Source organism: Adiantum capillus-veneris, chromosome 15 (genome assembly GCF_014529385.1).
Source record: "Adiantum capillus-veneris isolate H3 chromosome 15, ASM1452938v2, whole genome shotgun sequence".
NCBI lineage: Eukaryota > Viridiplantae > Streptophyta > Polypodiopsida > Polypodiales > Pteridaceae > Adiantum > Adiantum capillus-veneris.
The window spans coordinates 122,468,044-122,491,147 of NC_140945.1; the positions used below are offsets into that span (position 1 = coordinate 122,468,044).

At 43.1% G+C, this 23,104-nt stretch overlaps 1 pseudogene; it reads left to right on the forward strand.

Annotated features, from left to right (window-relative positions):
• The first annotated feature begins 8,315 nt into the window (after positions 1 to 8,315).
• On the forward strand, positions 8,316 to 20,792 carry LOC147441412 (uncharacterized; annotated as a pseudogene).
• Positions 20,793 to 23,104: the final 2,312 nt, after the last annotated feature.

Here is a 23,104-nt window from a genome sequence, read left to right on the forward strand (position 1 = left end):
GTTTTGGACCTGTAGGAAAAGCTGGCAAAAGCCCTAAACCTGTAAAAAGTTATAGTAAGCTGTAATTCTCTATTTTGCGCTCCGATTCACATGCTGATCACTTCTGTGGGTAGCCCTCGAGCTCTCGCACTTGTAGTGTCACTTGCCCTTTGAATACAATGAGATTCCCTCACGAGAAATCTCTCTAAATTGTCATGTACAAGCACCCAAGGCTTTCATGAGGCTCTCCTAGCATCACCTTGCAATTTAGGTGCAAAACCCTAAACATGCAGAAAAACACAACAGGTTGTAATTCCCTATTTCGCATCATTTTGAGCGGAGCAAACACGTCTACGCGTGTCTCAAAAGCTTGCGCACGCAATGGGGCAGTTCCCCTGTAAATCGAACGAGTATTTACGCAAGAAAACTCTCCGTTTTCGTATTCCTTCATGATGGAATTGTGCGTACTTGAAGGGGATTAACAAGTAGCTAATCCGGTTCCTATACAGACGGCTCTTGCCTTGGCAAACACGCATAAACCCCCCCGAACTGTACCTGGTCAGCTGAGAAGCCCAACTAGTGGGACATTACCATTTGTGCAAAGGGGAGAGAGTGATGTGCGAGAGCAAATCATCGCACTACATAGAGCAAAGGAGAAGGCAAGCTTTCCATTAAGGTTGTGATCACCTGCACCCACTACTCACCCACACTGTGTAGCACAATTCTGATGTCCAAAAATTAGTCCCCCACTAAAAAATGGGCACCCCCTCTTGGATGAGGCTTATGGAAAGTGTATGTTGGCCTGCATGCAGCTCCCCTACTGCCAAGTGTCCATTTGACTCCATTTGGTTTAATTTCCTAGTGCCCACCAACTTAAAAGTCATGCCCAGGGGCCTAAATGACCTTGAACTGAGCCTAGCCAACCTTTTATTGCTCGGATTTCAGTGCCGACTGGCCCGACCATCTCGTGGCGACTTGCCCTTCCTGAATGCCAGTGAAACTCTTAGCCAACGACCATTTCGCACCGGCCATGTAATGTCCGGACATGTGTGATTTTAACAAGAGGATCCCAAAAATTAAATAACAATCAAGGGAAAGGAACCATCAAATATATATAGTAGTTTTCAATCTCGTGACATATCTCCCTCTTAAAATCGCAAACGTCCTCAATTGCATGCCATATATACATGTCATAGATCATTTAGTATGGTAAGTACCCTTTTATCATCGTATGTATCCGCAAGAAAGGCTGTCAAACATGTGTACAAATGACTTAATGAGACCTTCATACTTTTGTCAAGCTATGTACACTTCTATTGCACTGAAGCCTTACGTACATGTGAAGTGCTAGCTCTATCATTACCACTCTTTTGAGCACGTGCCAAGCCCTTTGACCTTTGCTCTACTGAAGTAACCTCAGTTGGGGAATAACCAAAACAAGGTAACACTGCATTACATTTGGTGACTATACATGCCATAGATGATTTAATGTGGTAAGCACCCTTTTATCATTGCACACATCCACAAGAAAGACTATCAAACATCTGTACAAATGACTTAATGAGACCTTCACACTTTTGTCAATGAAGATAGGTACGATAATAGACAAACTTTAAGTATCATGTGCACATGGCACGGTTGAACATCACTGCTAGAAGCTCTGCAAGCAGATCTCTGGCATGTATAAAATGCTTTGCTACTAGGCCATCGTGATTATATGCTCTCCTAGTCCTCATCCTGTCAATGGCCTTCTTTATCATCTCGACAAAGAAAGCACATGTGTGTAGGCATGGCTCTGACGGTTCTGGAAGAGGTGGCAGCCCCGAGACTGTGTAGAGAGATGATGCATACTGACCCCATACCTCCGTAGAAGTGATGACTAGTTGAGGAAAATGCCCATGGAAGAGTCGCCATGCCTCGCCTGAATCCTGGCTCAAAAATAGCTGGTATAAATCTTGCTTTAATCGAGCTAGAAACACCCTCTTCTTCCGTCGCACCAAACGCCAAGAAGCAATCTATGACTGCCTCCGAGTGATGACTCCTAGAAGTACCTTGTAACATTTAATGGCCTAATAACTTGTGTGTAGCGGAAATTAGCATGAACATAGTGGGCATTGAAGGGGATCGGGGAGCACCACAGACGGAGAGTGAGCGAGAGAGAATGAGACACACACACGATATGGGTGGGGAGACTCAAAGAGTGAGCAGCCCCTTATACACTTATGCTATGTATAAGGTATACAAGTCAGTGGGCGCCCAGACTCTGGGCGGCCGGGCAAGGCACAAGCGCCTATACCCCAACAACCTCCCACTTAAAGGCGACTGTGCCTTTAAGCAAGAGAACCTAGTCTAAAGACTACAAAAGGTGAGAGAAAACCGCTCTCAACCGATGCCCACTGGCTGGCTGTGATCGTGTGCATCCGGTTGTCCTGCTCCCGTGTAAATCCATACACCACCAGACGTACCACACACGTACTGCAAGTATGTACGCAATACCTGCATATCTCCCTCATGCACTATGCTATCATCAGTCAACAAACGACTGACAACCCCAACTGCAAATGCTCCCACTGCAGTTGCGATATCTGGTCTCAAGATCATCATCTCATACATGAGATCACCGAATGCTGATGCAATGCTAGCGGGCCCTGCTAGCTCTACGGAGCATGCATCAACATATATATCCCTGGCAATAGGCATCTCTGACTGACAAGGCGTGTCAGCCACATGCATCTCCTGACTGTCCGCAAAAGACGCATCAACCTGTCGTGCAACCTCAGAGCAAACCAGCTGCTCTAGGTGTCTGCTGGAAGACATATCCTGCACAACTATATCCCCATGCTCACTGTCGAGCATAGAAAGGAATGACTTCATAATCGCTGACATCTCAGTCTCCTCTGCAATCATCCACTGCAAACATGACCACTCAATCTGCTGTGACTCACTAGAGCTCTCATGCTCTAACTCCGTATGCATAGACTCTTGCACAACGTCCTCCTGTCGTGACTCACTAGAGCAAGACTGCTCTACCTGTCTATCCTGCATAGAAGTATCTCTCACAACTGACTCTTTGCTTTGCTCAGTCACTAGCAAAGCATGCATGTCTGACTCTGTCACCTCTCTGTGTGACTGCTCAAGTCGTGCCCCAACTGTGTGCACAACGAGCTCACTACTCTGCACTCCATGCAAAGCATTCTGCAACCCACAAGCAAAAGAGACTCGCCTGCTCTCTCGCTCTCTACCTGGCTGCGTGATCACAGAGACAACACCGTCTCTCCCGTGATCCACATGCAATGGGTAACCTATACCACTCCTTGCACCTCTCGCAATCACTAGCGAACCCAAACGCATCACAAAATCTCGCTCTCGAAGCGAAATCTGACATCCACTATTCCGTAACTGTCTGACTGAGATAAAATCCCGTCTCAGATCTGGCACATAACGCACATGACGCAGGGTAAATCTCATACCACTGGGCAAGGACAAACATACGTCTCCTGCACCCTCAATGTTATACACAACACCATCAGCCATGTGCACACAACCAAGTCTCCCACTAGAAAACGTGCTAAACCACTCACGATGCGACGTGACATGAAAAGTAGCATCTGAATCTAGTAACCAATGTGAAGACAATGTGCAATCCGATATGCAATCCGTAGACATAAGATCGTCTGAAGACAAGCTAGATGTAAATGTGACATCGCCGTCACAAGCATACTCAGTAACCACTGTACTGATCTCACTAGCATCTGTCATGCCCAAATCTGCATCACGCATCTGTTGCCTCCGTTGTCTCAAACGCCTGAAACATCAACGCCTAATGTGCCCTCTATGTCCACAATGCCAACATGTCAAGTCTCTATGCCGTCGAGACTTGCGTGTGGGACCAATCTCTCCCATGGACATAGAAGTGGGACTAGACTCCCCTGTAGACATGGATGTCGCGTACATAGCATGTAAACTCTGCCATAAAGCATGAGTTGTAGTCTCCCTCGAGACCTGCCAGTCAACAGACTCAACCAGATGCAAACGAATCGTAGACATTGCTAACTCATCAAGATCCTGCCAATCATCATCACGCATAGACTTGGGCTTCGCCGATAAACCACGCAAAGGTTTATCCTGCCCCAAATCCGCCAATGCAACAAGCATATCCTCCTTCCAAGCAACAAAATCTGCACCATCAAACTGTGTCAGACTATAACGCTGGAAGTCAAATGAAAAATCAGCCATAATGCTCGCAAAAGAGCAACCAACAATGAGTAGCAAATGTCAACCAAATCAGCCCTAAACTGGCTCTAATCGCATCAACAAAAGTCTGTAAATATGGCTGCAAATCAGCCCCAAAACAGCCCCAAAATTCAGCTCTTAAACAACCGCATAAACAAGTCGCAAACGTGTCCCAGATCAGCCTACAAACTGAGCCATACATGGACACCTGCAAAGAGGAAACAATGGCTGAAAATTCAGCGCCCAAATAAACCCTCAAACCTGCCTGTAAACTTGTAAACCTGTAGCTGAAACCTGCTGAAAAACCTCAAGCCATTAGTGCTCGAATCCGGCTACCTAGCTCGTAGCCAAACAAGCATACATCTGGTAAGATGTCGTAACAAGTAAGATGCACCACTCGGTAATGACAGTCTCACATCTCCTGCACCTGCTATCGCATGCACCGATCCATCGGTCAAACGTACATTGCCAAGCATCCCGCTAGAATAGCTACAAAACCATGCACGATGCGGCGTGACATGAAACATAGCATCTGCGTCTAGCAACCACTGCGAAGGGAGTGCACTATCCACATGTATAACATCTCGTGCATAGCTCGAGGTAAAAGTGACATCCCCGTCACTAGTATACTCCGACACTACATCTGCCTCAACTGTCAAAGCAACTGAGTCCATGGCATCACTACATACATCTCTGAGACTGTCATGTCTCTTACGATGTCGCATACGACGAAAACAGCGCCGTCTAACGTGTCCAGAATGACCAAATGTCTGCCAGATAACTATAGCAACATTTCGCAAAACTTTGCAAGATCTGTCGCTATGCGCAATACGAAATACGGCACACAAGGGCATACACAAGTGACTCCAAACTCCAACCAAATGATGACTGAAAATCACATGTCAAAGTGGGAGTAAACTCAACCACTAAACTGTCAAAGAGCAACCTACGGATACGTAGAAGCTATGGCAAGAACCTGGATAAAATCCAACAGAGTTCTTCTATAAATTGAGCCAAATCTCAAATAATCTCAGCCACAAACAAATACACAAATCCATATATGGCATACATAAACCGCCAAGACCATGGCAACATAGCTCACTCTCGCATGAGTGGCTCTCTGGAAAAATGCATATCCAAAAACCTGTGTACACCTATGAATTTGCTGGTTGCTGCAGAGAATACTCCATGTGTGTGAGATATACCAAGAACAGTGTTTTTGGGATCCGAAAGTGCACAAATAAACCTGCTACTGTACCTGCTGTAATTCAAAGTAGAATTTCAGAAAATAGACATCACCATCGCATCCGGAGCGTGCCAAAACCCTGACCTAGACTCCTGGATCATCTAGATCTGACTCTGTATGACGGAGCTACGCAAAAAACTGCGATTTAGAGCCCGAAAATGACAAAAACGAGCTGCACACAGTCTTGAACCTGCTCCTGCTCCACTCTGCATGATGCAATGTCCTCTCAATGCAAGCTCCAACGCAAGAGCTCTGCCACAACAGCATCCAAGCACTCGAATGTCAAGCTCTCCTCCGCCGAGCACTTCTCTAACGAGCTCCACTGAGCTCAAAAGCTCCTCTCACCAAGGAAGCCGCAACCACCTCCTCGACCAAGCTTGACCACAGCAAGCTCCTAAGCTCCAAAGACAATGCTCCTCAAGCTAAAATCGCTCTCCGTGAAACTCCGCGATCGAACTCCACCGTCGAGAGCGAGCGAGCTATTGTCTCGAAGCTCTCAAAGCCGTCGTGCTCTCCGCGGTCACCATAGCTCTGATACCAATTGAAGGGGATCGGGGAGCACCACAGACGGAGAGTGAGCGAGAGAGAAGGAGACACACACACGATATGGGTGGGGAGATTCAAAGAGTGAGCAGCCCCCTATACACTTATGCTATGTATAAGGTATACAAGTCAGTGGGCGCCCAGACTCTGGGCGGCCGGGCAAGGCACATGCGCCTATACCCCAACAGGCATTTCATTAGAATAGATTCCTAATGAGAATTACAAGAGTGCTTGGGTGGAGAGAGCGACAAAAAGCATAACACCTAGTTAGATAGCATCAACAATACTTTCAAAAGAGAGAGAAATTAAGCTATTGACAACAGTTGAGGACCGGATTTGCATGGAGCCGGTCCCTCCTTCAAAAGGCTTTGTATTATGGTTTCTCCCATCAAGAGAGACATTGTACAATACAATTTTTTGTGTTCCTTCAAGACTAGCTAGTGCAATGAAGATGAAAGCTTCATGCACTAAGCAAAACACTTAGCAAACACAACTTAAATTATCCCCGGTCTCAGACCCAAGACCTCACACACCTTCGAAGATGGTGCGAGCTAGCAGGGTATGAGAGTAGATTGGGAGGGAGAAGGAGTATCTTACGAGAAAGATGTACATCTCCTCACATAATCACTCATATTAGCATAGCTTAGCTTAGTAATTAGCTTGGTAGAGGAGATGAGCATGCATTGAAGCTTGGCTCTTGGTTGGATTTGCATCCACATGCCAAGAGTGTGTCGATGTAAGCTTCTATCTCACAAGCTTGGAGTAGGTGATGAGCTCTCCATTAAAGCTTGGGAAGAGATAGTCTTATTTGCTTCACACATAGACTGTGTGTGTGTGTGTGTGTGTGTGTGTGTGATAATGCCTTGCAAAAATCAGCCCCCCCTCTCTCTTGGGCGAGCCCTCTTGCTATTTGCTCTTCCTTTTCCCCCATTGGACCTCCCCAGGTCAAGCCAATGGCTATTAAGCAGCATAAGTGATAGCCTTCTGACATGCGTCCCCCTTTCCCCTTTTGTGAGAGCTTTAGGTAATTTAATTATTAAACTAAACTCTCATTGGACCCCTTTGCCTCCTGGCCAATAGAAATCAGGCAAGCCATTGGGCTCCTGAATGCTCATCGGACCCCTTGGGAGACTGTCCAATAGTCTTATAGGAGACTTAATTCTCATTGGTTCTGTTATTAAGTGTTTTTAGTTAATTAAACTAGATTTACTCTAGACTAATTCTCATTGGTCCACCTCCAAGGCCATCCAATAGGAATTGGGCACACCTTGTGGGCATCTGGGCTAGGGAGCTGACATGTGTCCCTCATTCCCTTTGTGTAAAGGGAGCTTGTGTGTGTGTGTGTGTGGCTTTCTCTCTCATCCCCTAGAAGAAAGGCTCGCCCCCTCCTATGTAGGGATATGCAAGACTTTTTTGGTCACACACAAAGCATCCAATTCCTTAAGGTTGACCTTTGGACATAACCTTTGAATTTTGGAACCTTAGCATTTTGGAAGTCTTAATGGGCTGAACCTTAGGGTCTTTTTAGCCCATTGTTTCACATGGCTCTTTTGCAGATGGCCCCCCCTTTGGATCCCTATTTTCCCTCCTTTGGATCCCTACTGTGGCCGGTCTGCTAGCTTAACCAATATTCTAGCTTTTTCTCCCCTGGCACTTCCCCACATTAAATGATCAGTTTAATATGAGAAAATCATTTAGGAGAATTAGATATTGATTATTATGACATACCTCCCTCTACACTCCTCATCATACCACCTATTCTGAAGGATGCTCCTAGAACGTTGTTGCTGCCCAGAGAGAGAAATGAAATGTTATATTAACGTCTTCAAAAAGCCAAAGTGACCTATGAGACCAGAAAATTACAATGTGGTGGATCTGAACAAAGTCAGAGAGAGAGAGAGAGAGAGAGAGAGAGAGAGAGAGAGAGAGAGAGAGAGAGAGAGAGAGAGAGAGAGAGAGAGAGAGAGCAACTATTTTGGGGTATGCTCCTAGAACTTCTTTGCTGCCCACACACACAGAGAGAGAAATAAAACGAAATGTAATATTAACGTCTTCAAAAGGCCAAAAAGACCTATGAGACCAAAAGGTTATATGTGGTGAATCTAATACCAGGTCTGGGTACAGAAAGTACAAAGAACTGAAAAGAAATAGTGGGTAGGGGTGGGGTGAAAGCTGATATAAGGGGAATACAAAGGGTGAGATAATACAATGGAGCTGTCTGACAATCGAGGCATCATATACATATACATCAGTATCCAAAAGGCTATATAGATTCAATTTCCTCCAAGGTAGGCACTCTATCACGACAGCTCCTATGTCGCGCCAGTATGGTATGGATCCTCTGTCGCAGTCTGCATCGATGTCGAGAAGGTCCCCTCATCCGTGGGTGATGGGACCGCACCAACTCTATCGCCCGATCAAGCAATATGCCTCTGGTGCCTCTGGTGTTGTTATGCTGTTGGGGCTGCTCTAAGTCCTTTGTCTGTGACTGAAAGAAATCTGTAATCTTCCGTTGTTGCTGGATCTCTCTCATTGTGCCCCTCTTCAAGAGGTCCTCTCCAGTAAGTATAATCCGAGGCATCTCTGATCCTGGTATCTCATAACTCTAGAAAGTGGCCCAAAACCCTCTCTAAATAGACAGTGAAAGCGGCCTTGTATCTCATAGTATACTGGGCAGTGACATATGCAATGTAGCTCTGTCTCTGGCTCTATCTGGCACACCTGACAAATCCTGGACTCAGCGGGGGTACTCCTCTAAATCTGTCTGTCTCGATCTCTAGTTGATGTGAGGATGTGCGTATCTGATCAATAGCACATCGTATCCTGTGGGATAGATGAGTGTCCATGTATCCTGTCTGATCACAAAACCATCCTCCGTGAGTTGGAGAAGATGCTCTCTATAGAAAGTCATCTTCGTACCTAGCTCATGTGTAGGTTGTATCCATGTCCTCTTCGTATCTAGCTGAATCAAGTCCTGTCTGATGAGCCTAGTAATCTCTGCCCTAGTGAGGGAGATGGAGGGTGCATCCAAAGAGTATTGAAATGGGGGTAGCCGATCCATACTAAAGCCATGTAATTGAAACAAAGATGCCATCTTTGCATACCAACATGATCTATCTCCCTGCAATGCTAGATGTCGCGAAGACTCTAGTGCTAATCGAGCATATCTGTCTATAGGGAGAGCCCAAGTGCTATGCATAAATGAAACTGAACGAGTGAGTGCCTCCACTACCAATGGAGGAGTAGCGAGCTCTGCCCTAATAATGTCATGTTGGCCCTAATCATCCGTGAAATCATAAACACCAAGGCTTCTCCATACATCTCCATCCATCAGTACTGCCAGCTCTGCTATGATGATCAACTGAGGGTCCCCATATCTCCACTCCGTACAACATGGCCGAAGTGACCAAAGTGTCAAAGAGCCAAAGCTTTGTCCGAGGTTCCCGGAACTAAACTTGCGAACATATCCTCTCAAGTCTCCCCAATGCTGCACATAGAGAGAGAGAGAGAGAGAGAGAGAGAGAGAGAGAGAGAGAGAGAGAGAGAGAGAGAGAGAGAGAGAGAGAGAGAGAGAGAGAGAGAGAGAGAGAGATCCGACGATAGATCAGTTGGAAAGAGTGGAGTGCATGGGACCATAAGGTCAAGAACTAGACTCCCGGATGCGTCACCATAAATAGCGAGCTCCGTCCTAATAATGTCATGTGGTACTGAGGCCTTGGTCCTAATCATCCAAGAAATCATAGACACCAAGGGCTTCTCCATACATCTCCATCCATCAATACTGCCAGCTCTGCTATGATGATCAACTGAGGGTCCCCATATCTCCACTCCGTACAACATGGCCGAAGTGACCAAAGTGTCAAAGAGCCAAAGCTTTGTCCGAGCTTCCTGGAACTAAACCTGCGAACATATCCTATCAAGTCTCCCCAATGCTGCATATATATATATATATATATATAGCGAGAGAGAGAGAGAGAGAGAGAGAGAGAGAGAGAGAGAGAGAGAGAGAGAGAGAGAGAGAGAGAGAGAGAGAGAGAGAGAGAGAGAGAGAGAGAGAGAGAGAGAGAGAGAGAGAGAGAGAGAGATCCGGCTATAGCTCAGTTGGAGAGAGTGGAGTGCATGGGACCATAAGGTCAAGAACTGGACTCCCGGATGCGTCACCATAAATGGATTAAAATGTGTCATAGTTGAGATGGGAGGACTTGAGCTCACGTGGGGCGAGTTGAGAGGCCCGTAGACCATCCTCAGGACTAAGTGCCACGGGCACCTCAGGGTGGGATCAAGGGCTGTGGTTGATTGGGGGTTGGATCCAAGGAGGATGGCCATTGATTTTTTCGGGGGCCAAAAGGGTAAATTAGGGAACAAAAGTAAACTAGGGAACCCTAGTTTACTTTTTGGCAAAAAGTGCACGCCCAAAGATTTTCGACTAAGCATTAAATATGGGGGATTTTGGGACCCATAAAGTACTCAATGGATCATATTACTGACAGATTTTTATGATCTTATTAAAAGTCTATGGACTAATGTCATTAAGCATGGCGGCTACCCAACTGTAAACTAGGGAACCCTAGTTTACTTTTTACACAAAAGTAAACTAGGGTTCCCTAGTTTACAGTTGTGTAAGAAGGAAGCTAGTGGGGTTTTCAACGGTTTGCTCATTTCTCTGATTAATGTCTCCACAAATTGGAGCTATAAATTACCTTTGCTCCATTTCTTGAGGATCATTGATTAGTCTACAATGGATTGGGTGATGACAAGTGAAGATAGTGCCAGTGTTACAACCAATTCAGAATCGAGCTTCAACAACAATGAAGAGGATGACGTAGATGCTCAAGGAATACATGTTTGGCGACCAAATCCTCTTGATTTTACATCCTCCATGTACTTCTCCTTTGATAGGGAAACTTACAATGTAATGGTTTTGTCTCTACAAGATGCGATGCCGACAACCCTTGAGGATTTGAAAGGTTGCAAGAGAAGCAATGTACATGATCTCAAGAAGTGGAGACGATTCGAAGACCGGCTTTGCTTGGTGGTAGAGGGTGAGAAATTAGCACTTTGCTTGAAACAGGAACCCAAGTTAAAGATTGCTTGTATTGAGGATTGGGAGGGCCTAGTATTAGCCGCTCATCGCAAGGAAGGAAGGGGGGATCATAAAGGAGGTCTTAATGCTACCATGGACACCTTGAAGTTACAATGGTGTATTAATTTGCAACATTTTTCAATACCACGCTCTTATATTAAGGCACTCATTGCATCGTGTGAATGTCAATGTGTCAAGAGTAGGGTTGAATCTTCTTCCCACCAAGGTTTGGATCTCGATAGAGTACCATTGCTTGAAATTTTCACAAACAAAAATGATGTGGACAAGGTTCTAGTAGATCTCATGGTAAAGTACAAGGTTAAGTTAAGAATGGCACGCTCTTAAAAAAAGCGCACATCTTCCAAAGTCAAGGTGGACTACATATGTCATCGTGGAGGCTTTAGTAAGCGAAGAGAAAAGATGAAGAGGTTGCGCACAACAAGAAGGTGTGGGTGTCCATTCAAACTACAAGTAGAGCTACATGAAGGATTAGATGATGTTACAATAACCGTCTATCCTCAACATGAAAATCATGTACCCAGATCAAGAAGCGACTTGTATCATTTACCAATGCATCCATCGGTTATAGAGTGCTGCATTGAAGATTTTTTTGATGTTGGAAGCTCGCGTCATGTTTCTCAAATGTCAAAGTCGAAGGAGAAATTACAAATGGAAAAGGCCTCATTGTTGGACCTCACTATCTATAGGTTCTTTATGATACCCAAAGAGATCAGAATGCTATAATATCAAATGCGGATTAAAGGTATGCTTCAATTCATTATTGCGATTCTAGTAAACAAATGCATTTTATGTCACAACCGATGTATTTTTTTGGGTGTAGACCGAGTTAGTAATGATGATTGGACGGCAATGTATATGGAAGCACTATCCCTACAAAAACAACATAAGGTGCCTTTTGTTACATGTGCATATGTTATCCACCTTTATATTAGTATCTTCACTACTTTATGGCTTCATTGAATCAAAGAAAATTGTGTATGTAGGTTGTCCATGTCCAACCATATAATCCCAAAGCAAAGGAAGCCAAAGATAGACCATTTATTTTGATTATACAAGATGATTGGATGCTAGACATTTGTGTCCATTTCTCACAAAACAATGCTTGGGCCATTGATAGTACCTTCAAGACAAATGCATATGGTTTTCCTTTATTTGCAGCAGTGTTACCAAATAAATTGGGAGTTGGCATTCCCATTTGTTTCATTCTATGCACCTCCAACTTGGGTGCTCAACACGAAGTTATAGCCTTAAATCTCACGATGCGTTTGATTTTCTCAAGAATAGGATGCGTTTAAACCGCACTATCTATAGGTTCTTTATGATACCCAAAGAGAGCAGAATGCTATCATATAGAATGCGGATTAAAGGTATGCTTCGATTCATTATTGCGATTCTAGTAAACAAATGCATTTTATGTCACAACCGGTGTATTTTTTGGGTGTAGACCGAGTTAGTAATGATGATTGGACGGCAATGTATATGGAAGCATTATCCCTACAAAAACAACATAAGGTGCCTTTTGTTACATGTGCATATGTTATCCACCTTCATATTAGCATCTTCACTACTTTATGGCTTCATTGAATCATAAAAAATTGTGTATTTAGGTTTTCCATGTCCAACCATATAATCCCAAAGCAAAGGAAGCCAAAGATAGACCATTTATTTTGATTATACAAGATGATTGGATGCTAGACATTTGTGTCCGTTTCTCACAAAACAATGCTTGGGCCATTGATAGTACCTTCAAGACAAATGCATATGGTTTGCCTTTATTTGTAGCAGTGTTACCAAATCAATTGGGAGTTGGCATTCCCAATTGGTTAATGCTATGCACCTCGGACTTGGGTGCTCAACACGAAGTTATAGCCTTAAATCTCACGATGCGTTTGATTTTCTCACGAATGGGAAACGTCCGACCAACTGCATTGGTGATTGATAAATCTCAACAAGAATTAGAAGCCTTGCTTGATGCCATCAACAAAGATCCACATTGTTGGAGGATATATGAGCATGGGAATTACACTCAAGTTTCTTGTCATGTCGTATTGTGTTGGTTTCATATAAAGAAGGCATGGGTTGAAAATCTTCTTCTTCAGGTATAACACACTTCTTTGATTTTGTGTGTGGCTCTTTTTGTGATCAATGTGCTTATAAATTGTCCTTATCATCAGGTTCCCAAGAACCAACGTGGGGATATATACATAGGGTTGTGCAATCTTATGCAAATCGTAACTGAAGGTGAATTTGATGGGCGGTATGAGATGTTATGTCAAAAGTACGATAACCACCCAAACATAGTTCGATATCTACAAAATGGTTGGTGCGCTCCAGATTGCATTTGGAGGAAGCGATGGCAAAATTTTGGGAGATTGTTTATGCATGGTAATGTAGACACCACAAATTTGGTGGAGCGATTGTGGCAATACATAAAATATAAACTTTTGGTGGCACGCATTAACCGATCGGTCTTGGAGTTGATACATGCTCTAGTTGGAGATTCCAAGACAAAAAATAGCATGGGTGGTACTTTGCTAAGGTTTTTAAAGAAAAAACAGGAAATCGGTACTATTTCATATGTTGTTTTTAAAATTGCTACTTTTACATGCTTCTCTTAATGTCTCATTTGCTGGTGTATTGATTTTATGCACTTTATATGCAGCTAATGCAGGGCGATATGGAGCTCCTGGATCCTCAAAGAAGCACACAACAAAGTTAAAAGAAGGAGAACAGCTTATGAAGAGGTTTCAAGATGGCCCAACAAGCCTACAAGAATTGATGAATTGACGTTGCAATTTAGAATAAAGAGCTCAAATCGTACCAACCAGTGGTATTATGTTAATTTGCAAGGCAATTATTGTGATTGTCTAGACTGGAGCTCGGAATGTAAGTATCTATATGGCACCCACTTGATAGTTATGAATCACTTTCCCTATTTGACTGGCATAATCCCAATAGTAGACAATGCCCATGACGTGACGAGGGATTTCAATATAGATACAACATGTGACACTTCACAACCGTTGGAAGAGGTGTTAACCATGATGGAAGAAATGAGAACTTCTATGGTGTCCATCCGAGAAGACCTCCCTAAGAAAAGCAACAAAGAGATGGGTATTATTTTGCACCAACTTCAATCCATTAGGGACACTCTGGGATCATTGGCATGCCCAAAGAAGATCAAAATGCCAGAACAAGGCCATGTTCATCAAATTCAAGCGCATGTGATGCATACTCGACTTGGCCATGGCACAAAATTTGTTCATGACCACAATCATGTCATGACACCCCCAAATCCTCAGCACCAAACATGCATTTTACGAAGAAAACATCAACGTGGTCATCATCGCGTGCGCTTCAATGGGAGCCCAAGAATTTCTTATCCCCATTGTTTCTCTAAAACTCTGTTGGTTAGGCCCTTGGTGATTACTTGTCACACATGCCATGCATTATTGCCATTGACAAAAAGGCATTGTCACAATCTCCCTGAATCATGTATTTTGGGAAAAGAGGCCCACGTTTGTGATGGACCCTCTAGTTTTTTTTGTACTATAGTTTCATGTATTTATCCAGATGAAGAAGATGATGAGCGTACCTTAGCTCTATGCAAGAGAGAAACAAAGGAGACAATCAGAGTATGTGTCTCTAGCACAAGGGTCTTGCTTGTATTTAGGGATCATATACCTTCACAAAGGTCGTTCATTTAGCCATACAGATGCTACATTGAAACTTAACTTGAATTTTGATGTGTCTTTCTTATATTTAGTACTCTTTAAGTTATATCCTTCTTGTGTTATCAACTAGTAATCTAGGGTACCCTAAATTACTTCACTGGCTAGAGAGCAACCTTTTTGGGTGTGGAAAGTGCACATAGGTAATCTAGGGTACCCTAGATTACTTCACTAACCAGAGAGCAACCTTTTTAGGTGTGGAAAGTGCACACAGGTAATCTAGGGTACCCTAGATTACTTCACTAACTAGAGTGCAACCTTTTCATGTGTAGAAAGTGCCCACAGGCAAACTAGGGTACCCTAGATTACTTCCCACAAGTAATCTAGGGTACACTATATTAGTTGACTAACCAGAGAGCAAGTCCTTTTGGTGTGGGGAGTACCCTAGATTACTTCCCACAAGTAATCTAACATACCCTTGATTACATCACTACTCCTTTTGGGTGCCATAGATAGTGTTAGATTGCATGTAAAAAGAAATACTTGGTACCCTAGATTACTGTCCACAAGTAATCTAGGGTACCCTAGATTACTTCACTAACTAGAGAGCAACCTTTTTATGTGTGGAAAGTGCACATAGGTAATCTAGGGTACCGTCAATTACTTCCTTTAGGTAATCTAGGGTACCCTAGATTACTTCACTGGCCAGAGAGCAACCTTTTTATGTGTGGAAAGTGCCCACAGGTAAACTAGGGTACCCTAGATTACTTCCCACAAGTAATCTAGGGTACACTATATTAGTTGACTAACCAAAGAGCAAGTCCTTTTGGTGTGGGGAGTACCCTAAATTACTTCCCACTAGTAATCTAGGATACCCTTGATTACATCACTACCCCTTTTGGGTACCATAGATAGTGTTAGATTTCATGTCAAAAGAAATACTTGGTACCCTAGATTACTTCCACATGTAATCTAGGGTAATCTAGGGTACCCTAGATTACTTGTGTAGGTAATCTAGAGTACCCTAGTTTACTACCAAATAGGAAGGCCTTTGTTGTGTGGGGAGCCCACATGTAATCTGGGATACCTAATATTACTTCATTAACCCTTTTGGGTGCCTTAGATAATATTAGATTGCCTATCAAAAGAAATCCTTAGCACCTTAGATCATCTCCCACCAGTACCCTAGATTACTTCTGTAAAGTAATCTAGGGTACCCAGTTTACTTCCAACAAATAATCTAGGGTACCATAGATTACTTATCAAAACAGAAATCAACCTCTTTTTTGTGATTTTGGTCCCAACAGGTAATCTAGGGTACCCTAGATTACTTCAAAAACTAGAACGCAAGCCCTTTCTATGATTTTGGTACCTACAACTAATTTAGGGTACCCTGGATCACTTCAAAAACCAAGAAAGCAACCCCTTTTTTGTGCCTTTAGTACTGATAGGTAGCCTAAATTAATTCTCTAACAAGATAACAAATTATATATCAAGTAGATTAGGGTGTCATATAGATTCGGATGTCAAAGATTGTGGTCATGGATTAGTATTTTTCGCGTGCGATTTTAGTTAGTGTTTCTTCACTCCAATTTTGGTGTATAGAAGCTCCAATACTTTGTGAGAGCACGAGGTAATTTATGTGAGGTAAATTGTGATGGGAGCTTTGCTACATTTAGAGCTACTTGGAGTGTGAGCCACTCAAGCATACTTTGCTCCGGACACATGACAACAAGAGTAGCTTTCGTATCTATTAACGTTTTTCGCGCTCACAAAGCAACATTAACACCAAGACCCATATCAAGCATCAACCCCAAAGTAATTTCATTTGACAACAATGAAAAATTAACACCAAAGCAAGCAAAATTTGCCAAACAATGCTTTGGCAACCGACACGTATTGGCATACCTTAACAACAAAGCTTTACTACCTTAACAAACTTGCCTCCAATGCTTAGGCAAATACCAAGAATTGATTCAAATTAAACCTATATGTCCTTACATATACCAAATCAAAACTGACCAAAACTACCACCGTCGTAAGTGGCAAAGAAGTTTTCTTGGTGTACATATGACAAACTTGCACAAAAAATAGATATCCCGGATCTTGGCAAAGTCAATCTCCCTTTGCTACTCCATGCACGGGACACTTTATCCATTCACCAAGATGTTCCTTTAGACTTTCCACATCACCATGAGAGAACCAATCTTTGGATAGCTATTCAATTGCAACATGCTAAAAGAGGAAAACAAGTTACGACTCGAAACACACCAACATAGCAATTTTCAATATATGTAAATGGTTTAAAAACACATACCCATTTTCGTGGTTTCCTTTGCATAAGTGCGCCATTGATAAACTTTGACATCACAGTCATTGTGTAATACCCACAATCTGTACCATTAGGTTGTTTTGGCATCTAAGACCAAAAATATACTTCAATATTTAAGCCAAGCCCAAATCATCGTCAAAATCTTTGATAATTTAACTCAACCTAGCATCGTGCATACCTCCATGGAATCGTAGTAGCAAAGATGCTCCGGATGTTCTAGCTCCGCCTTGAGATCAGGATGGGAACAAAATCGAGAGAAATGTTGCAAAACCCTAACAATCAATACATAAACAAGTTTCACTAAAGTATATAAAAAAAGTTATAAAACGTCTTACAAAAGCACACTACCTCAAAAACTCCTGGAAGAACATTGTCATTAGGCCCATACTCATGGAATCGAAAAAGAGAATCGATGATTGGTTTGGACTTAATCCACTCAGACGTTGGATATGTGCAATGTAAAACACAAAGAGAGTCCAATGGGATCTACAAAATATCCAATTAGCACTTGTAGTCCAAAACATATTCATGAAATGAAAATGGTACTCCCTAGTCGCTGAAATAAAATACATACTCATGAACAATGGGAAAGAAGGAGAGCATAGTAGTTCCAAGATCCTTCCTTCCAAAATAATTAGTGAATCTCTTGGCATTGGCCTTTGAATTTTTCAATGCAAAGGCATACCACAAACTGGCAACACAGTGAATCTGCTTCAAGATTTCAGGTGCAAGAGTATTCTTCTTCCACCTTGAATACATTCACGGATTGAGAACCTTATTATAGAACTACAAACACTTGCATAATACACAATTGCACAACGACTTTATACTCACATTAAATACAGATTCATGAAATTGCTAGAAGCTTCACTTTGCGAGAGATCATCCACAATCTCCATGGGGTAGTCCACATTAAGACCGAACCTTTTTGAATGAATGTGACAAACTAACCCCTCTTGTAAGCTACACAAAAAAATTTACGCTTATTCATGACTTGTCTTTTTGAGCAAGAGCACAAAATCTATGCATGAAAGATGTATCTGTCAACGACTGCATCAACACGTTCATTGCTTGATCTTTTATAGTTGATCTTTTGGGTACCCGTATCGATGAAGATTGCTCTTGAGGCGCTACTATACGGAGACGTGATGTTTACGGGAGAGTGTATCACATTTGAAGCTCCTAACCTAGGCTTCATACCAAAAAGTCATCAGATCATAGCTCTCTAATAGAATTCGACTTCAACAAGAGAAAAAAAAAAAAACTAACCTGTCGCATTTGATCGGTACCCTTAGGAGTAGAGGACCCCCTCCTAGTTCTCAACTTACGAGGAGCGTTTGGGTCTCCAACCTCTCCACTCTCATGAAGTGGGTCCTACGGTGGAATACCATATTACGCATATGGTCACAAAATATAACACGTATGCAATAATGCAAAAGGGTAAGACTCACAGGAGTTTCATTCTCATGCATATCTTTGTTTTTTTCGACAATCTCCTTGGCATGCCCTTCACTCGGCGCTCTCATCTACCCATGTAATGGAATTATCTATTGCCTAACCATAGAAATATTTGCAGTAAAAACAATGCAGGCATACATACCGAAGCCTTGTAGCCTTGCTTCGTCTCGTCTCTCATCAAAGAAACGCGGGTGTGGCATGCCATCTTCCCATCGCTTCATCTCAGCTTCCATGTAGCCCTGGAACCATGTGTCATAAGAGAAATCCTCTTTGTCCTGCACTTTGTCCCAGCAAGTGAAAGTTCTTTCCTCAAGATCCTTTCTATGTTTCTTGCGAGTATTCTTCACTCTAACCTCAATATTGTTGAAACGCATCTCACATTGTCGTGAGACCCATTGAGGGGCATTGCTTGGCCTACATAAAACCTTAGGCCGCCCTGACAAACCTTTTGGAATGTTCACATGGATACCATGTACAAATTGAAGGTGTCGCACCATATCCATTCGCTTTTCAAAGGCTCGCTTCTTGTTTGGACATGTCTCTGAGGCGCGACAGTAATGTATAACCTTGCTATCTCGATTGCACTTCACCTCAATGTATGGCTCATTCACCTGCAAGAGCGATGAGAGATAGCTAAGTATCAAGATACGAGAGACACGATGAGAATCCCCATCCGTTGCCCTCTCTCCATTGGTTGTACTTGTTGCTGATGGTGTGCCTCAATCGACCAATCGGATTGCCGCTCTCCAACCTCAGCACCATCCTCTTGCTCGGATAAGTTTTTAGCTTCATACGGCTTCCCTGTCTCACACAGCTTCCCGGGCTCGACACCCTGATGCTTCTCTCTTGTTCGACTAAAATACCCACCTCATGTCGCTCCACTTGCTCGGCGGCCTCAGCTTGCTCCACTTGCTCGACGGCCTCAGGTTTCTCCACTGCCTCCTTATCCCCACTCTCATGGGAACCCGCCATTCGACATGCGTTGAGGGAGCTCCCCACCCTGCGCTCGTACCCCCTCCCTGCCTTGCGGCCTATCCCTGCGCGAAAAGAGACAACGACTGAGGCAAGACAACGACCCTCCCCTTTCCTTAATCAACAGCCCCAAAAAATGTAAAAAAGCCCCGTTTTTCAAAGTGACGCATCGGACGGCCTTGCTATCCCGATCAAACACTGCCCTTGATCCCACCCCGACCTGCCCGTGCCACATAGTCCTGGGGGGGGGAGGGGGGCTCAGGACTAAGTGGCACAGGCCGATCGGGGTGGGATCAAGGGCAATGTTTGATCGGGATAGCAAGGCCGTCCGATGTGTCACTTTGAAAAACGGGGCCTTTTTACATTTTTCGGGGTTGTTGATTAAGGAAAGGGGAGGGTCGCTGTCTCGCCTCGATCGTTGTCTGTTCGTCTGTGCAGGGAAAGGCCACGAGGCAGGGAGGGGGTACGAGCGCAGGGTGGGGAGCTCCCTCAACGCCTGTCGAATGGGGGTTTTCCATGAGAGGGGGGATAGGGAGGCAGTGGAGCAAGCTGAGGCCATCGAGCAACTGGAGCAAGCTGAGGCCGCCGAGCAAGTGGAGCGACATGAGGCAAATATTTTAGTCGAACAAGAGGAGCAACATCAGGGTGTCGAGCCTGGGAAATTGTGTGAGACAAGGAAGCCGTATGAAGCTGAAAACTTAGCCGAGCAAGAGGATGGTGCTGAGGTTGGAGAGCGGCAATTCGATTGGTCGATTGAGGCACACCATCAGCAACAAGTACAACCAATGGAGAGAGGGCAACGGATGGGCTTCTCATCGTATCTCTCTTATTTTGCTACTTAGCTATCTCTCATTGCTCTTACAAGTGAATGAGCCATACATTGAGGTGAAGCGTGATCGAGATAGCAAGGTTATACGTTACTGTTGTGCTTCAGAGACATGTCCAAACAGGAAGCGAGGCTTTGAAAAGCGAATGGATATGGTGCAACACCTTCAATTTGTACATGGTATCCATGTGGACATTCCAAAAGGTTTGTTAGGGCGGCCTAAGGTTTTATGTAGGTCAAGTAATGCCCCTCAATGGGTCTCACGACAATGTGAGATGCGTTTCAACAATATTGAGGTTAGCGTGAAGAATGCTCGCAAGAACCATAGAAAGGATCTTGAGGAAAGAGCTTCTACTGGGACAAAGTGCAAGACAAAGAGGATCTCTCTTATGACACATGGTTCCAAGGCTACATGGAAGCTGAGATGAGGCGATGGGAAGATGGCATGCCACACCGCATTTCTTTGATGAGGACGAGATGAAGCAGGGCTACAAGGCTTCGGTATGTATGCTTGCATTGTTTTTACTGCAAATATTTCTATGGTTAGGCAATAGATAATTCCATTTGCGTGGGTAGATGAGAGCGCTGAGCGAAGGGCATGCCAAGGAGATTGTCGAAAAAAACAAAGATATGCATGAGAATGAAACTCCTGGTGAGTCTTTTGCTTTTTGCATTATTGCATACGTGGTGTTATATTTTGTGACCATATGCGTAATATGTTATTCCACCGTAGGACGCACCTCATGAGAGTGGAGAGGTTGGAGACCCAAACGCTCCTCGTAAGTTGAGAACTAGGAGGGGGTCCTCTACTCCTAAGGGTACCGATCAAATGCGTCAGGTTAGTTTAAATTTTTTTCTCTTGTTGAAGTCGACTTCTATTAGAGAGCTATGATCTGATGACTTTTTGGTATGAAGCCTAAGTTAGGAGCTTCAAATGTGATATACTCTCCCGTAAACATCACGTCTCAGGATAGTAGCGCCTCAAGAGCAATCTTCATCGATGTGGGTACCCAAAAGATCAACTATAAAAGATCAAGTAATGAACGTGTTGATGTGGTCTTTGACAAGTACATCTTTCATGAATAGATTTTGTGTTCTTGCTCAAAAAGACAAGTCATGAACAAGCGTAAATTTTTTTGTGTAGCTTACAAGAGGGGTTAGTTTGTCACATTCATTGAAAAAGGTTCGGTCTTAATGTGGACTACCCCATGGAGATTGTGGATGATCTCTTGCAAAGTGAAGCTTCTAGCAATTTAATGAATTTTTTTTTAATGTGAGTATAAGTTCGTTGTGCAATTGTGTATTATGCAAGTGTTTGTAGTTCTATAATAAGGTTCACAATCCGTGAATGTATTCAAGGTGGTAGGAGAATACTCTTGCACCTGAAATCTTGGAGCAGATTCACTTTGTTGATAGTTTGTGGTATGCCTTTGCATTGAAAAATTCAAAGGCCAATGCCAAGAGATTCACTAATTATTTTGGAAGGAAGGATCTTGGAACTACTATGCTCTCCTTCTTTCCCATTGTTCATGAGTATGTATTTTATTTCAGCGACTAGGGAGTACCATATTCATTTCATGGATATGTTTTGGACTACAAGTGCTAATTGGATATTTTGTAGATCCCATTGGACTCTCTTTGTGTTTTACATTGCACATATCCGACGTCTGAGTGGGTTAAGTCCAAACCAATCATCGATTCTCTTTTTCGATTCCATGAGTATGGGCTTAATGACAATGTTCTTCCAGGAGTTTTTGAGGTAGTGTGCTTTTGTAAGACGCTTTATAACTTTTTTTATATACTTTAGTGAAACTTGTTTATGTATTGATTGTTAGGGTTTTGCAACATTTCTCTCGATTTTGTTCCCATCCTGATCTCAAGGCGGAGCTAGAAGATCTGGAGCATCTTTGCTACTACGATTTCATCGAGGTATGCATGATGCTAGTTTGCGCTAAATTATCAAATATTTCGACGATGATTTGGGTTTGGCTTAAATATTGAAGTATATTTTTGGTCTTAGATGCCAAAACAACCTAATGGGGTACAGATTGTGGGTATTACACAATGACTGTGATGTCAAAGTTTATTAAAGGCGCACTTATGCAAAGGAAACCACGAAAATGGGTATGTGTTTTTAAACCATTTACATATATTGAAAATTGCTATGTTGGTGTGTTTCGAGTCGTAACTTGTTTTCCTCTTTTAGTATGTTGCAATTGAATAGCTATCCAAAGATTGGTTCTCTCATGGTGATGTGGAAAGTCTAAAGGAACATCTTGGTGAATGGATAAAGTGTCCTGTGCATGGAGTAGCAAAGGGAGATTGACTTTGCCAAGATCCGGGAAATCTATTTTTTGTGCAAGTTTGTCATGTGTACACCAAGAAAACTTCTTTGCCACTTATGACGGTGGTAGTTTTGCTCAGTTTTGATTCGGTATATGTAAGAACATATGGGTTTAATTTGAATAAATTCTTGGTATTTGCATAAGCATTGGAGGCAAGTTTGTTAAGGTAGTAAAGCTTTGTTGTTAAGGTATGCCAATATGTGACGGTCGCCTAAGCATTGTTTTGTAAATTTTGCTTGCTTTGGTGTTAATGTTGCATGAGTGTCAAATGCAATTGCTTTGGGGTTGATGCTTGATATGGCTCTTGGTGTTAATGTTGCTTTGTGAGCGCAAAAAACGTTAATAGATACGAAGGCTACTGTTGTTGTCATGTGTACGGAGCAAAGTATGCTTGA